Raw genomic sequence first — 15,747 nt, 5'->3', positions numbered from 1 at the left:
TGGCTCAGGTCATGATCCCACAGTCCTGAAATCCAGCCCCACATCAGGCTCTCTGCTTAGCAGGGAGCCTGCTTCCTCCTCTCTCTCTGCCTGCCTCTCTTCCTACTTGTGATCTCTGTCAGGTAAATAAATAAAATCTTAAAAAAAAATTAAATTAAAGCCAATGCTATATTAAATTACAGATTTATTTTACATTTACACATTTATACAGATATGCTTAGTATCTGCATATATGGCTTTATTCTTTTCAAGGCTGTATTGCAGGGATATTCCGCGCCCCCCCCCCCCAATAACACAAATTTTGAGGACTGTGTAAGAATGATTAAATTTGAGAAATGTTGGTTCTAGTCCAAATCTATTTTGAAAGTAAGAAATTGAAAGTCTAGGTGATAAAGCAACCTGCTTAAAGTAGCAGAGTTCATTGGTGTTAATGATAATGGTGTTTTTGAAAACTCACTATGTACCAAGTGCCATTTTAAGTGTTGTTTTGAGGCATATAATATTTAAATCTAATTACAACATACAAGGTCAACACTACTGTGTTATCCCCATTTTACAGACACGTACACTGAGGCTGACATCAAATGTAACCTGCAGTGAGGTCACATGGCTGTAAGGGATGGAACTGGACATGAACTCTAGTCTTTCTAAGTCCACAGCCTAAGATGCCATCTCTGCAACAGTCTTCCCATCCAAGTGAAGTGTTCACGGTGGATCACAAAGCAAGACCGCCTCCCCATGCCTCTGTTTACTGAGATAAGCTGCCATGAAATGTAACTTTAGAAGGAAGAAATGGAAAGTATCACACTGAAATGTATTCTTCTCCCCTCGACAAATAAGTACTTGAAAAGTTCCAAAATGAATGCAGTTAAAGCAGAAAGCTATTAACATATTTGCCACAATAGCAAACATTTTTCATTTTAATGTGATGAAGTAATCCCATTAGAATACCAAAAAATAATTTAATGGTACGTTCACAAATGTTTTGTAATACCGTGATAATGTTTTCATAACACTATGATGTAACTAGTTATAGGTGAGCCCAGCATAACTGAACTTCCCTAAGAATTCTTCCTCTCGGACCCTCATCTTGTTTTGTAGTTTTAAGACTTTACAAGGCTCTGATAAGGCTTCAACAACAAACTATAACCTTTAGGTGAGTCTTTCATCAGAAAGAGAATCTCCAGGTTTTCTTTATAAGCAGCACCTTGGTTGGCTGCCAGTCTTTGGTGATGATAAAATGAAGCCAAGTTCATAATATTCAGTTCACATTTCCAGAAGACAGTGGTGGGCAGAAGAAACACCAGTCCTTTATTTGCAGGCTTGAAAGTGTGCTATTTTGCTAAAAATGTAGAACCCAAGGAAGCACAGTTGCTATGTAAATGTGAGAAAATCTACTCTATGGAGAGTATGAGAGTTTCCTGAGGTTTCTCTCATCACGGTCTTATGAGACTCGGGAACTGAGGCCATACATCCAACTGGGAGTGAACCCCAGGGGGGATCCCCACCTGTGTCTGCTTATAAACCGAGCCTTCTCGCTGTCGTTTTGGGCTGAGGCAGGAGGGAATTCGGCAAAGGCACGAGACAGCTCTTCAAACACACACATTCACAGTGAGGACCCTCCTTACTTCAGTTTCCCAAACACTTCCTGTGATTAAAGAGGGAATTAGTTCTTGATGGAGCGGCAGGCCAGCACAGAGCAAAAGTCCCACTGGGATCAGGTACGTGCGGTGCCTCTATGGAGAGCTGCTGGGATGACCTCGGAGCATGGTTTCGCCCTTCCTTCAAGAAAAGGCCTGAACCACTGGTCAGAGCCTGGCAGCCTGGTCTTCAGGCATAAACTGTCATTGCCTTAATGAAGGGCTGCTACTCAGGCCATCTGGTCTGTTCTCCCCCAACAAAGTACATGGCACCAGAAAGTAGATCATCTCAAGGTAGAGAGTAGACCTACAACCAAATGTTTCATCATTAACGACTAGGATGTACCACAGTTCAAAGAAGGATTATTTACCCTAGCCAGTGGAGTGCAATTAATTATGTCCAGTCATAAGAAGCCCTGACTATAAGAACTCAGTGGAACAGTATCCAGTTGTCTTGGCATAGCTCACAACGCCTTCCATGATGTGCATCTACTTGTCTCTGTGTCCCCAGAAGATCTTGATCATTCCCACCCCAAGGCCTGTGCTGTTGCCTAGACTGGGTGCCTTACTCCATTGATCTTCTCAGGGCTGGCTCCCCTTGGTTCTGGCTTCAGCTGAAATGTCAACAGGGCACAGCGTTTGAAGTGACCCCATAATTTCTCATCTTCACAGCATGGAGGCTGTGTGAATACCCCTGCTTTGATTTCCTGTTACTATCTGTCTGCATCCCTAAAATGAAATTGGCGGAAAGAGGAATAGTCTCCAGTCTGCAGGAGGGATTCTTGACTATCTAGAATCATGCCAGACATGTAGTAGCTGCTCAGTGATTTTTTAATTAATGAAACCAAGGGCATATAGATTAATTATTTTCTTTTTGTTAGTTTGCAATAGAAAAACTTGGAGTTAAAAGGGAAGGGATCTATATAATGGGTTATCGGTGAGTTTATTATTACTCAGATCTTTATTAGTCTTAACTAAAATCTCTTATTTCCATTAAACATCATCTACAAGCTCCTTCTTTCCAGTTCTTGAACCCATGGACACAAGCCATGCACTGCCTTCCCTGCCCATGGACACAAGCCATGCACCGCCTTCCCTGCCCATGGACACAAGCTATGCACCGCCTTCCCTGCCCATGGACACAAGCCATGCACCGCCTTCCCTGCTCCAGTCCCTCATCCCTTCCCCAGCTGTTTTCCTCCTCTCCTGTTGTTTTCTATCAATCTGATCATACCAGTCTCAGCTCAAAGCATGTCCATCACATGCAAGTGCCATTAAGATAAAGTCAAACTCTGGAACATGCCTTGCAGAATATTTTACAACCCTGCCCGAGCTCATATCTAGCTTCACGGTTTGTCCCTCACTTTTCCTCTCTAGACCCCAGCCCTGTTTCCTTCACGTTCCTGAAATCACCACACTCTCTCTCTTTGCCTCTGGGCCTCTTCCCATTTTCTATCCTTCTTCCTGGAACCTCCACTTTACCAAACCAATATCTATTCTTTGAGCTTTGAAGCAGAGATCAATCACTTCCTTCTGGAAGCTTCCCCAACCAACATATCCTCAGTCTGGGCTTCTCCGCTTATACTTTCCCCATGACTGCACTCCTCAGACTATACTACAATTTCCAGCTTCACCATCAGATTATTTTTGTCTTGCATCCTCTAAGAGCCCTAGCACTGAGCACTACGTGTGGCACTTTGTTGTTACTCAGTAATTAAAAATAAGTAAAATAGGGGTGCCTGGCTGGCAGGAGCATGTGACTCAGAGGAGCACGTGGCTCCTAATCTTGGGGTTGTGGGCTCAAACCCCACACTGGGTGTAAAGATTACTTAAAAATAAAATCTTTGAGAAAATAATAAATAAAATAAGATAAAATATAGGGACGCTTATTATATCGTTTTAAAAGGAATCTCAAAATTGCCACTTGAAGACTTTGCACCAACTGTCAAAGTGTCTGATAAGTCCCCTGTGCCCAGAAATCCCTGGGCCTTCTTCCCTGTTGGAATGATTACCAAGAGACATTATAACCCTCTGGGGAGTCTTAGCTCCCAGACGCTGCCATTTAGAGTGTAATGTAAGAAGGCCGTTTCTGGAAACAACACTGTGCATGGTGGTACCTTTCAGCATAGTGAAAACTCGAAAAATAGGGTGGTCTCAGCCAAGGGTCAAATTGCAGATACAATGCTTTATGTATTTGGCAGTGCTCTAGAGACAAATACATAATCACCGAGGTATGCGATCTGGTCGGAAAATTCAGGCCAGATAGAATGACATGGGTAGAAACGCACACACACACAAACACACATAACAATGAGCACTCTTATTTGTAAAAACCACATTAAGGGTTGGCAGTTCCTTACCTCTGAAGTGATTTATAAATTAAAATAATTGCCTCTTTGAACTGTTCAGATATTAATTGACCTATCACTAATGTATGTACGGTCTCGAAACCATCCAAACATTACCTAAACATTTTTTATTCTCTTTATTCTGGATATCCAAAAAAAAAAAAAAAGAAACAAAACCCCACAAAAATAGGCTCTTTGTTCTGGTGCCAAGGGTCATAAAGGAAAAGCCATCATCTTTGATGACTTTGCAATTCTTATTCTATTTCTTCCTCAAATTAATTCTAAGTGAAATCGTGAGTACTCTGAGCTTGAATAAGCCTCCCCACTACCCTTTCTTTTTAACAATCTCATCCCAGGGCACATGGATCCAGTTGTGGCTCAGATTTCTGGTAATGAGAGCAGGGCAATTCATTATTCTTTTTTATTAATTTTAGCTTCGGGTATATATCCCAAACCACCCCAGACTATGGGTGGCAGGCATTTCCTTCCTAGGTAAAATGAGGGAGAAACTAAGCTGGCCAAGGCCCAGATGTGCATGGGCTGTGACAAGCTTGCTGGGGGCCCAGTCCACAAGTTTGAACTTGACCGACATTGAAAGGCAGGCAGAAAAGCATCACAGTTAAGACAGGAGCTCTAGGGCAGTGGTTGTGAACAAGAGGTGATTTTGCACCCCAGTCCCAGGACATTTCTGGAGACATTTCTGGTGGTTACAACTTGGCCATGGTTGGGGGTTGTGCTCGTGGCATCTAATGAGCAGAGTGCAAGGCCAACACTAAGTCCTCCAAGGCCCAGGCCAGCACAAGTGTCTGAGCTTAAGAACTTTTGCCGTAGAGTCTAAAACACTGAATTCACATCCCAGCTTTGCTCTTTTATGGCTGTAGGACCACTGGGCAAATTTCCTGACCTCTCTGAGCCTCGGAGGTTTCTCTTCTGTCAGATGGTAATCATGATAAAGTACTCTTTTGGTTGGCATGCTGTCAAACCTGGCATAGGTGAGGGTTTGAAAATAAATTCTATTTTTATTTCTCCATGACTGTATTTTTTTAAAGGTTTTTGTTTCTTTGTTTGTTTGTTTTTTCCAGAGAACGAGAGTAGGGGGAGGAGGGGCAGATGGGGAGAAAGAGAGAGAAAATCCCAAGCCAACTCCTCACTAAGCACCAAGCCCAATGGGGGCTCTGTATCCTGACCCTGAGATCAGGCACCACCTGAGCTGAAACCAAAAGTCAAGAAGCTTAACTGACTGAGCCATCCAGGCGCCCCTAATGTATTTTTATTTTTTACATGATTATGGTAGGAAGAATCACATACATTTCTTTCTTTCTTCCTTTTAAGTAAGCTGTACACCCAGTGTGGGGCTTGAATTCATGACCCCAAGATCAAGAATTGCATTCTCGCTCTACCAATTGAGCCAGCCAGGTGCCCCCTCTCTCAATGTATTTTATTTATTTATTTATTTATTTATTATTATTATTATTATTTTAAAAGATTTTATCTATTTATTTGACAGAGACCACAAGTAGGCAGAGACCCAGGCGCACAGAGAAAGAGGGGGAAGCAGGTTTCCTGTGAAGCAGATAGTCTGATGCGGGGCTCTATCCCAGGTCATGATCCTGAGCTTAAGGCAGAGGCTTAACCCACTGAGCCACCCAGGCACCCCTATTATTTCTTTTTAAAGATTTTATTTATTTATTTGACAGAGATCACAAGTAGCCAGAGAGGCAGACAGAGAGAGAGGAGAAGACAGGCTCCCCGCTGAGCAGGGAGTCCGACTTGATCCCAAGGACCCTGGGATCATGACCTAAGCCGAAAGGCAGAGGCTTTAACCCACTGAGCCACCCAGGAGCCCCTCCATGTATTTTAAATGACAATACAAATTGCCACAATTTGTGGGGAAACCTTAACTTTTAGATTTCATTTCCAAATCCAAATTTTATTTTCTCTTAAATTAAGGCATAATGGAAGGATTCAAAATACACAATTCAATCTATAAAATAGAAAGATTTGGCAATAATTGACTTTTCATTTGGTGTGGCTAAGTAATGTTAAAGATCCATTCTCTTTTGATTCACTAACAGGAAAAAATCAATTATGAATAGATATGTTTTCCAGCCTCTACACGGATCCAAGTCAGAAATCTAGTAATACTTGCTTTAATTCAAATAGTTAAAAAAAAAAACAAACCCCAGGTTTCAAGTGGGCAAAGAAAGAGCATTTTCAAATGCTTAAGAGAGTAGAAGAAAATGGAACTATAAATCATATATTCATATTTCTCTGTGTGATACTAATATGTAATATCAGGGTAAGTAAATATGACCGCTATACAAAATGTAATATTTATTTGAATAAGGTCATCAATTTGGACTTCTAACATGTTTACACAAAAGCTTTCCTTAAACTGTTATTTAAAATCAGAAGTGTTGGGGCGCCTGGGTGGCTCAGTGGGTTAAACTGCTGCCTTCGGCTCAGGTCATGATCTCAGGGTCCTGGGATTGAGTCCCGCATCGGGCTCTCTGCTCAGCGGGGAGCCTGCTTCCCTCTCTCTCTCTGCCTGCCTCTCTGTCTACTTGTGATTTCTCTCTGTCAAATAAATAAAATCTTTAATAAATAAATAAATAAAATCAGAAGTGTTTTGGTATTCCATAGAAATAGTGTGCTAATGCTTTATGTCAACTGAAAATACAGTCTCCAGATAACCTGATAGGTGAAAATTATGACCTTCCAAGACATCGTAAGGCCACAACACCTAGTTCCTTGGGCTAGTTCTTACGTAATAGACTAAAGAGAACGCTCTTTTGGTCATTCTGAGGATATTTACTGAGTACTCATTACATGTGTCTCCTGGGATGGGTGCTGGGGATACACCACGTTTTGGAACAGGCAAATGGTCAGGAGATAGCCCAGCACGGTGAGCGAGGACTCTACATTCTAGAGTCAGAGAGAGGTGGCTTGACTTCTGACTAAGCCATGTTTTCGCGGTGACTCTTCAGCCACCTCTTCAGCTTACTGGAGGCTCAGTTTTCTCATCTGATAAATAGGCTGAGAGAAGTTTTTCTCCCTATTTTGTTGAAAAAAGAAATGCTGGTAAAAGCACCGAGTAGGCGGGGTTGCCTGGGTGGCTCAGTGGGCTAAGCCTCTGCCTTCAGCTCAAGTCATGATCTAAGGGTCCTGGGATCAAGCCCTGCATCGGGCTCTCTGCTCAGCGGGGAGCCTGCTTCCCGCTCTGCCTCTCTGCCTGCCTCTCTGCCTGCTTATGATCTCTCTCTGTCCAATAAATAAGTATATAAATCTTAAAAAAAAAAAAAAAGCACTGATCAGGGAACTCGCTATTTACTAAGAAAATTGCTCAGAATGGCTAACGGTATTATTGTCAGGGCCACAGTGTTATTTTTCCAGCCCAGAAATGGCCCATTTTTGGAAAATGGAGGCCATTTTCCTGCACCAAGGAGAATTTAAAAAGCATTACAAATGAGAGGTTGAATAAGTCCTATTTCTTACCATAATGTGTGTAAGCTTACCAAAAGGAACCTGCTGTCACAAAACAATCAGGGTTGTTGTTGTTGTTGTTGTGGTTGTCTTAATTCTTAAACTTCTTATGGCCAGCTGGATGCTTAGTCCACTAGCTGGACAATCTTCTCTACACTGCATTTTTTACATATTTTCCTTAGACATGAGAAGTCTTATGAAACAAATCTTTCAGTGCGCACATACTCAGAGCTGGCTTCTAACTTCTGATCAATGTATTTTTCATAGGCAGCTAGCTAGGGCAAAATTCTAAATGGTTTAGAATAGAAAAAGCACAGATGGTAAATAGCCCTCACTGGCTTTCTTACTAGGAAATGTTTCTTGTGAAAAATACACGAGAAACACAAAAAGAAGAATATTAAAAAACTCCCCTCTAATAGCAATGACCAGACATTGTTTGTCTTTTCTGTACATGCCCATGCACGTGGGTATACACATACAACATTTATTACTATACTGAAACAGAGGTCAGCAACCTCTTTCCGTAAAGGGCCAGATAGGAAATATGTCAGACTTTGGGGGCCATGGCATCTCCGTCACAACCATTTGATTCTGTTGTGGTGGCGTGAAAGCCACCAGAGACAATCGTGTGCCTGGATTAAATGAATGTGGCTGGACTCTATGCCCTGTGAGCTGGAGTTCTCCCCCAGCCCAGTGTTTGCTGACTCCTTAGAATAGATGATTAAGCATCATTATACTATAGTGTCATCAGTAATTATATTTTATTGCATTTATAAGGAAAAATGATAACTTTCCAATTTTGTAAAAGATTTTTTGAATTTATTTTAAATTTTATTTTCTTTAAGTAGTCTCCATAACCCAGTGTGGGGCTTGAACTCATGACCTGGATATCAAGAGTCACCTGCTCCACCATCGGAGTCAACCAGGTGCCCCGTTCTGTAGATTTCCTAAAGGGATGTCATGTTAATGCAGAGTTTGAGGAATGCGATGTCAACAAACAACAAGCAATCATTCAAGAAAAGCAGTTTTCTGGAGGTCAATTAAAGAGGCAAGGACTCTTGATACTGCTCACTATTCAGTGTGCCCTTGTGTTGCAACCACACTTCCCTGAATTCCTCGTGTGGCTGGGGGAGCAGCATTCCTGTGGAACGCTGAGAAACACTCCTGGTTCCTCCTGGCTATGAGAGTCTGTGTATTACATGAAGAGTGTGAATCCAACTCTTGCTGCAGCTGCTCCCAAGATCCTGTAACTTTCTCAAATAATAGCATCATTTGTTACTAGGTCATTCAAATGGGGGGAGAGAAGTCCTTGAATCGATTGCTTTGTGTTTAATTCTATTGAAACATAGAGGCAGGGGTTATAGGTTGGGCTCTGGAGGAAGCTAACTCAGGGTCAATTATTAGCATTTAGAAGGTTTATTAGGAAGTGCTCTTGGGATCAGCACCTGTGGACGGGGGTGGGACAAAAGCCGGATGGGACACAGAGAGAAGTGGACTGTACTGTGTTCTCAGCAAAGGCCTCAGTGGACCCCATTAGAAGCTCTGGAGATGCGGAGGTCCCACAACAGCATCCTGAGTTGGAGAGAGAGGACCTGGCTTTTATAAACTCGTGTTAACCCATTATTGGCAGATGCTAGTCCTGCAGTGGCAAGGCAGCTTCCCTTACTGGTCTTTCCCCAAAGGGGGCAGATAACCGAGGGTTGCTGCCTATCTGTACTGCCAGCAGCTGGGAGAGGAAGTCCTTCACTCCCAAAGGAGTCTATGAGTGGTGCATCAGGGCATCTACTATCTCATGGGCTAACTCCAGATGAAAAACTTGCCCAAGTCAATACTGTGTTCTTAGTCTGAAAAATTAATATAGTAAGGTTTGGGGGGCAGTGTGGAATTTTAACTCTGGTTTAATTAAGCCATTTGGTTCAGAAATTTCGTTCAATCATCCAGTGAGTATCAAGACCAGGAAACTCTCTACATTCAAGGTACCGTCATGATCATGTAAGTTAGGTACAAAAACAAATTTAAGACATAGGTCTTGTCCTTGGGGAACTTACAGTCTCCCTGTAGAATGCAGAAATTTCAGATACAAGGTAAAACAGTAACAGTATTGGGGATGATATAACAATTCTTGGCCCTAGGAAACCACAGTTTACCCACGCCAAGTGCACGCAGAAGCATTCCCATTTTACTTTTCTGTGCCACTACCCTTTACAAGTTTATTAATAAATGGCATGAGTAATAATCATGGCTCATTTTCTGCTGCAGGGAAGCCTGGGGTCATACATAGATTGGAGATGTGTGGCAAGACTTTGAGATTGGTATCACGGCCAAGATTTATTATCTCCAGTAGACACTTCGTTATCTATAGTCCCCTGTGCCAGCTAATCCAGCTTTCAATACCGTGATCTATAATCTTCATTGGGGTGTCACTTTTTTCTTCCCCCAAGGGTTGTATATATTTTACCAGCATATTATAATACATTGCAGATATTACTCAAGGGCCCCATTGAATAAGAATACTGTATTAAAAACATACTTTGACTCACAAATGGAATATAGCTTCAGCTCATTTTCACCTGCAAGTTAAAAATGAGATCCCTGTACAATTAAAAAGCCAAAGAGGGACTTTATACTGGCACCTGGAGGGTTGTGGACCAAGTTCAGGATTATGAAAGAGTGTTTGTGGAATTCAAATAAGAGCAAAAACGATCTCATTTAGAACAGACAAAATGCTCAAATAATCACTTCTGTGTGACAAGTATGCAAGACGTATATAACTACATGGAATTTTATAGTTTTTAGGAAATACTGGACATCAAATATCATTTTACCCACAAAGATAGTTCTGTATCAATGGTTTTATTTACTCATTCATTTATTCACTCATCTGTCTTTCAATACAGGGCTGCTGTATTGCCCATCACGGGGCAGCACCACTGATATCATTGTTTATGTGGATGCTGCCCCTGGAGATGGACAGTACACAGCCTGCACAACTGTATTCTGTGGCCCCAATTCAATAATATGTACAGGGTGAGTATGTGCCAGGTACTGTGCTGGGCACTGAGAGCAAAGTGGTGAGCAAGGCAGAATTGGACCTTGCCCTCATGGAGCCTTATTTAGATAAAGTCAGACAAAAACAAGTAATGAAAAACACCCAATAACTACAAATTGAGGTAAGTCCTATAGATTATAGAAATAGGATAGGAACAAGGAGACCTAGGCTGGGCGGTTAAGAAATTCGGAGGAAGCAACATTTCAGCTGAAACCTGAAAGACAAGTATGTTTGTGGACGTGAAAACTGAGATAGGGAAGGATATTTCAGGGAGAGGGAACAATGAACAGATCAGGAAGGAGGATGAGATAGCCCAGGAATGGAACTAGACCAGTACAGATGGGGCACAGAAAGGGGAGGGGGAGGAAACGCGGCTGGAGCTGCAGACAGGGAACAGACCTTACAGAGCTTTGATGGGTGTGTTGAGAATTTTGATCTTCATCTTAAGAAATATTGGAAGACAGGTGTTCTGTGCGCAAGAGTGACCTTTAACAAGATCGTGCTTCCTTATTATAGAGAAGACATTTGACATGGACAAGCATACATAGGGTTGACGGTATGGGGGCTGTTTCAGTAACACAAGTGAGAGATGATGGTGGCTTGTCTAGGGTAATGCCAGAGGAGATGAGAAGAAGTCGACAGATCAAAGAGATTTTCAAATGAAGTACCTTCACCTAATTTCATCCTGCTTTTGCTAACCAGTACCACCGAAGTATTTTGACTTATGAGTGAAATATCAGCTCTTATGAGTGATGCTGTGAGAAGCCAAATTATTTGATGTTGACATCAAAGACCATTGCCGTCAATGTTGGGCTTGCCTGTTAGTATGCCATGTAGCCAATAAAACAGTCATTCCCCCTTTTATTTACCAGAAGCCTATCTGACAACTTAAAATTTAATCCCTTCTGGGAAATGTAGTACTGACTCATTTGGGCTTGCGGTGAAAATTCAGGGAGACAATACATAACGGAAGCGTTTAGCACCGTGCTGCTGTGCCGGGATTATTGTTAGCGTCTCTTTACTACTGCTGTTAGTCATGCATATGTTAGAGCTTTAGGGGAAGAACGAATCGCATCGTTTTCCCTCTATATTGAGAACCAAGATTTAAGAAAATAGATAGAGGAGTGAAGCCAAGAGAGATGAAAATACTTGTTTTATTACTGATATCGCTCATTTCAAGAAGATGGATTGGTTTTTCCATCCATCTCTGCCAAATCTCACAACCGGTACCGCTCACCCAAAGAAAGCCGTGTACCTGCACACAGAAATTGCTTGTTTTCCTCCATCAGAGACAGAGAGGGTATGAGCAAAGCATGGATCCTGTCTCTGTCCTAGGGATGCTTCTATCATGGCAGAATAGAACAGAACACTCTCAGGTCTCAGGTGAGTCGTAGAGCAGAGTTGAGAGCACGGATGGTGGCATTAGATGTGTGAGTGCAGCTGCCCACGCCATTCATTAGCCAAGCAGCAAACCCCATCTCTCCATGTCCCTGTAACAGTCTCCTCATCTGTCAGAAGGGGATGGTAATAGTTGCACCTCCCAGGAGTGTCATGAGGATTGAACAGATGAAGATTGCTGTGTGGCACAGAGAAACTCTAGTAATAGATGTTTGTCACTGTCATTACCTAAAACGAGAATACAGAATACAGAAAGCCTGGCACCCCTAAGTTTTTCCAGTCACTCCTACTAAAGAGGTTACCTTCTTCCCAAAAAGGAGAGCAAATGAGGAACAAATACTTCTGAAAGAGAAGTGGTCCCACGCATGTGGAACCCTAAGCAGTCGGGTGTAAGGTTTGCCTCCAGTATATCCCATCACTTGACACTGCTGGGTTTGAATCTATCCCATCCTTGTAGGTCCTTGTTGCCACCTGGAGAGAAGGGACTTTATCAGATGCATCCCAGACCCTTCCTATAGCACAGAGTCACGAACTGTGCTTTGCATCCAGTCAGCACTCAATCAATGCGTGATGGGTTTGAATAAGAGCATCTTCCTCTGAGAGATTTTTGTTTCTTTCTTTCTTTTTTTTTTAAAGATTTATTTATTTATTTGACAGAAATCACAAGCAGGCAGAGAGGGAAGCAGAGAGAGAGGGAGAAGTGGGCTCCCCACCGAGCAGAGAGCCTGATGCGGGGCTCAGACCCAGGACCCTGGGATCATCACCCAAGCTGAAGGCAGAGGCTTTAACCCACTGAGCCACCCAAGTGCCCCATATTATTGTTTCTGATATGGTAAACTGTGAAGGGCTAATGCCCAGTGGCAAAATACAGGACATCAACAGGAAGTGTGAGTTCCCACTTGTTAGCTCCCTTTCTTCAAAACTATCCAGGCTTCTGGAGCCTGATTTTTAGGACCACCCTGAAACTGTAGGATATCTGACATGGACAAATTCTTCTTCTTTTTTTTTTTTTTTTTTTGCATAGGGAAAACACTTCTTACATTTACCTTCCTCATGTCTGCTTTTCTCCTTATTTAGAATTACTGGACTTATATGGCTAAAGCAGAAACAAAGAATTAGAAAGTTTCTTGTAAGATGAACACCTGGATTTATTTGTTTCCTTCATTTGGATGCTTACAAATTAGGTTTAGCTAAATATACACAAAGAGGAAAGATTAAGTAAAATATGGGATAAGCAATGAGGCAATATAGTGTGAGGCCAATAAATATGAAGATAGTGTAGCTATGTATAAAACAGTCACAAATTAATATTCAGTAAAATAGAGCACCAAATTGAAGGTATACTATGATTCTAATTCATTGTACTTGTTACTTGTTATTGTACTTGTTACTCTCTAAAACTTTTTGTTTGTTATTATCTGTCTCCTTCAACTGCAGTGTATGTTCAATGAGATTTTGTCTACTTTTTGGTCTCAATAATTCCATGGCCTTGTGGCAGGGTTTGGCCAACTGTAGCCAGCTGGCCAAATCTGACACACTGTCTGTTTTATAAATAAAGTTTTATTGGAACACCACCAAACATGTTTCCTTATTGTCTGGGGCTTCCTTTGCCCTGCAATGGCTTACCTGAGCAGTTGTAACTGAGCCTGGGTGGCCCCCCAAATCTCAATCTTTTACTATGTGGCCCATCATGGAAAATGTTTGCTGATCTCTGGCCTAAACCACTGACTGACACATGTTAGTGCCTAGTAAGACTTACATACAGAATAAATGAGTGGATAAATGAATACAGGTAAATAAAGAGAGGAAGAAAACGCAGATAAAGAAAAACGTGTATAAGAGGGATAAAACTATGCTTGAAATGTTTTTCTTTTGAAATCCTGTCCTGTTTAACAATGGCATTCTTTAAAACAAAAAGAGAAGCAAATTTCTTAATGTAATTCTACCATCTTCGTGGATCATTGGAGAATAGAGTTTTGAGGTCTGTGGCTCATGAATGGCTGCAATTCTAGATTATTGAGCTATTCACTCATGTTTTCATTTTTAGTTCAAAAGCAAAGCGCCCTCATTACTAATTATCCTTCTAATTGTGAGTTAACAGTGGGGAAAGCCAGTCCGTGGGGATTACTCGAGAGGCCACACCACAGCAGACTCTGTGGGTTGTTCAAACATGAATGGAACAGAGCCGACTTGTGTAGTAATGTAAATAATATTTACCAAACTGGTCATTCATCAGAATTAGATTGATCCAAGGCCCCCATGAGGCTTGGTTATCTCGGTCTGTACTCCAGACATAACATTTACCTGATAACTCACAGAGCCCCCAGGCCAGCTCCATCTTCTTTAGCTGGGTTCTTTTTATAGTGGCCTTCAAAAAGAGTCTTCTTTGTTTAAAAATGTATCTGTTAACCAAGAAAAGAGTGATAAGCATATACCTTTTTAAAGGATCAAGCAAAAAAAAAAAAAAAAAAAAAAAAAAAAGAAAGAAAGAAAGGAGAAAGGACATTTTGTTTGTTTCACACAGGATGAAAATTGGTCTCACTCACTGATTCCATCCATCTCCATGCTCCCGTGAATCTAGTTGGCACTTTTATAACTATTTGCTCATTTGCTTAACACTCCTTCAGGGGCCTTTCCAACTAGTAGCACAAGCCAAAAGAGGAAAAGCAATCTATTCACCAAAAGGATGCATTTTTAAAGGACATTTTGCATACTCCATTTCACAAAGAAACAATGGTAATCAGAGCTCTGGGACATTAATTTTTCATAGGCAAAATATTCATCTTTAATGCACATGGCCATAGGTTCAAAAAGTAATGTTAAGCTTGTGTATGTTGGCTGGAGTAATGCTATTCAAGACTTCCTCCTAGTTCCCTATTGCACAGGAGTTTTATCCAACAGTGTTCTGTGTTTTCCTTTGCATTTCAGAACCCCAGAATCAAATGTAATTGAAATTGTATGCTAGATTTTGGTAGAGGTTTGGGTTTGTGCGTACTTAAATGCATTTACATCCCTAATTACCAGTAGTGGCATTTTCTCTAAAGTAACTCAACAACAAGGTCCAGATTATTTGACCCTTTTTTGCAAAAAGTCAGTACAAGATTGCAATACCCAAACGAGAACCTCGGCTACCTGAGTGACCTCATTAAATATGGCCACCCCACCCCTCTTGGAGCTCCCATTTATAATTAATCATTAAAATGGCTAGATTAAGCAGAATCCAATTATGATGAAGGCACAACTTGCTTCTTTAAGTGAGAGAAGTGAAATGCCTCTTAAGCTGGGGGAGATTCAGCTCTTGGCAAAGTTTCACTTCAGAATTGACCTTTCTTGAGTAGAGAAGGGAAATGTCTTTGACCAAACAGAAAAGACAGCAGCCCCAGTAAAATAGCACCAATGTATACAGATGCACAGAGAATGAAGACACCAAGTGAGACAGAATGCCAAAGACATACAGAAAGTCACACCAACAGAAACAGAGCAGGAAGGCTATTTGTGAATCTGCTTTATAAAATACATATTTACTTAGGCCACTAACATATCTTTCTACACAATTTCAAATGTAGGATATCACATAAGCCTCTCTTTGCTCTATATCTAAAGCTACAGGAAGTTCAGCAGCCGTGTACTCTGGTTTTATTAGGTTGAGTATATCCAGATGATTTTAATAAAGTTTTAAAAGGACATTAGTTTCCTGCTCTTTCAATGAAAACCACTTGCAAGATGAATTTAAAGCAATAGATCTATTTCTTGTCAACACATGCCCCTTTTATGCAAATATGCCACTCTTTTATAACAGCCAACAAACACACACATAATCATCAACGGC

The 15,747-nt window shown here is 41.4% G+C and overlaps 1 protein-coding gene and 1 long non-coding RNA gene across 10 annotated transcripts in view; one reads left to right on the top strand and one right to left on the bottom strand.

Moving 5' to 3' along the window:
• Positions 1-15,747, bottom strand: part of LOC309862833 (uncharacterized protein) — a 472,598-nt gene that overhangs the window by 75,460 nt on the left and 381,391 nt on the right. The gene's annotated exons all lie outside the window — the stretch shown is intronic.
• Positions 1-15,747, top strand: part of LOC309862847 — a 385,689-nt gene that overhangs the window by 150,718 nt on the left and 219,224 nt on the right. The window lies entirely within an intron of this gene.

The sequence above is a fragment of the Mustela nivalis genome, assembly GCF_964662115.1.
Source record: "Mustela nivalis genome assembly, chromosome: 1".
NCBI lineage: Eukaryota > Metazoa > Chordata > Mammalia > Carnivora > Mustelidae > Mustela > Mustela nivalis.
The sequence above is the reverse complement of the archived record's forward strand: the minus strand, read 5'-3'. Positions and strand labels throughout refer to the sequence as shown.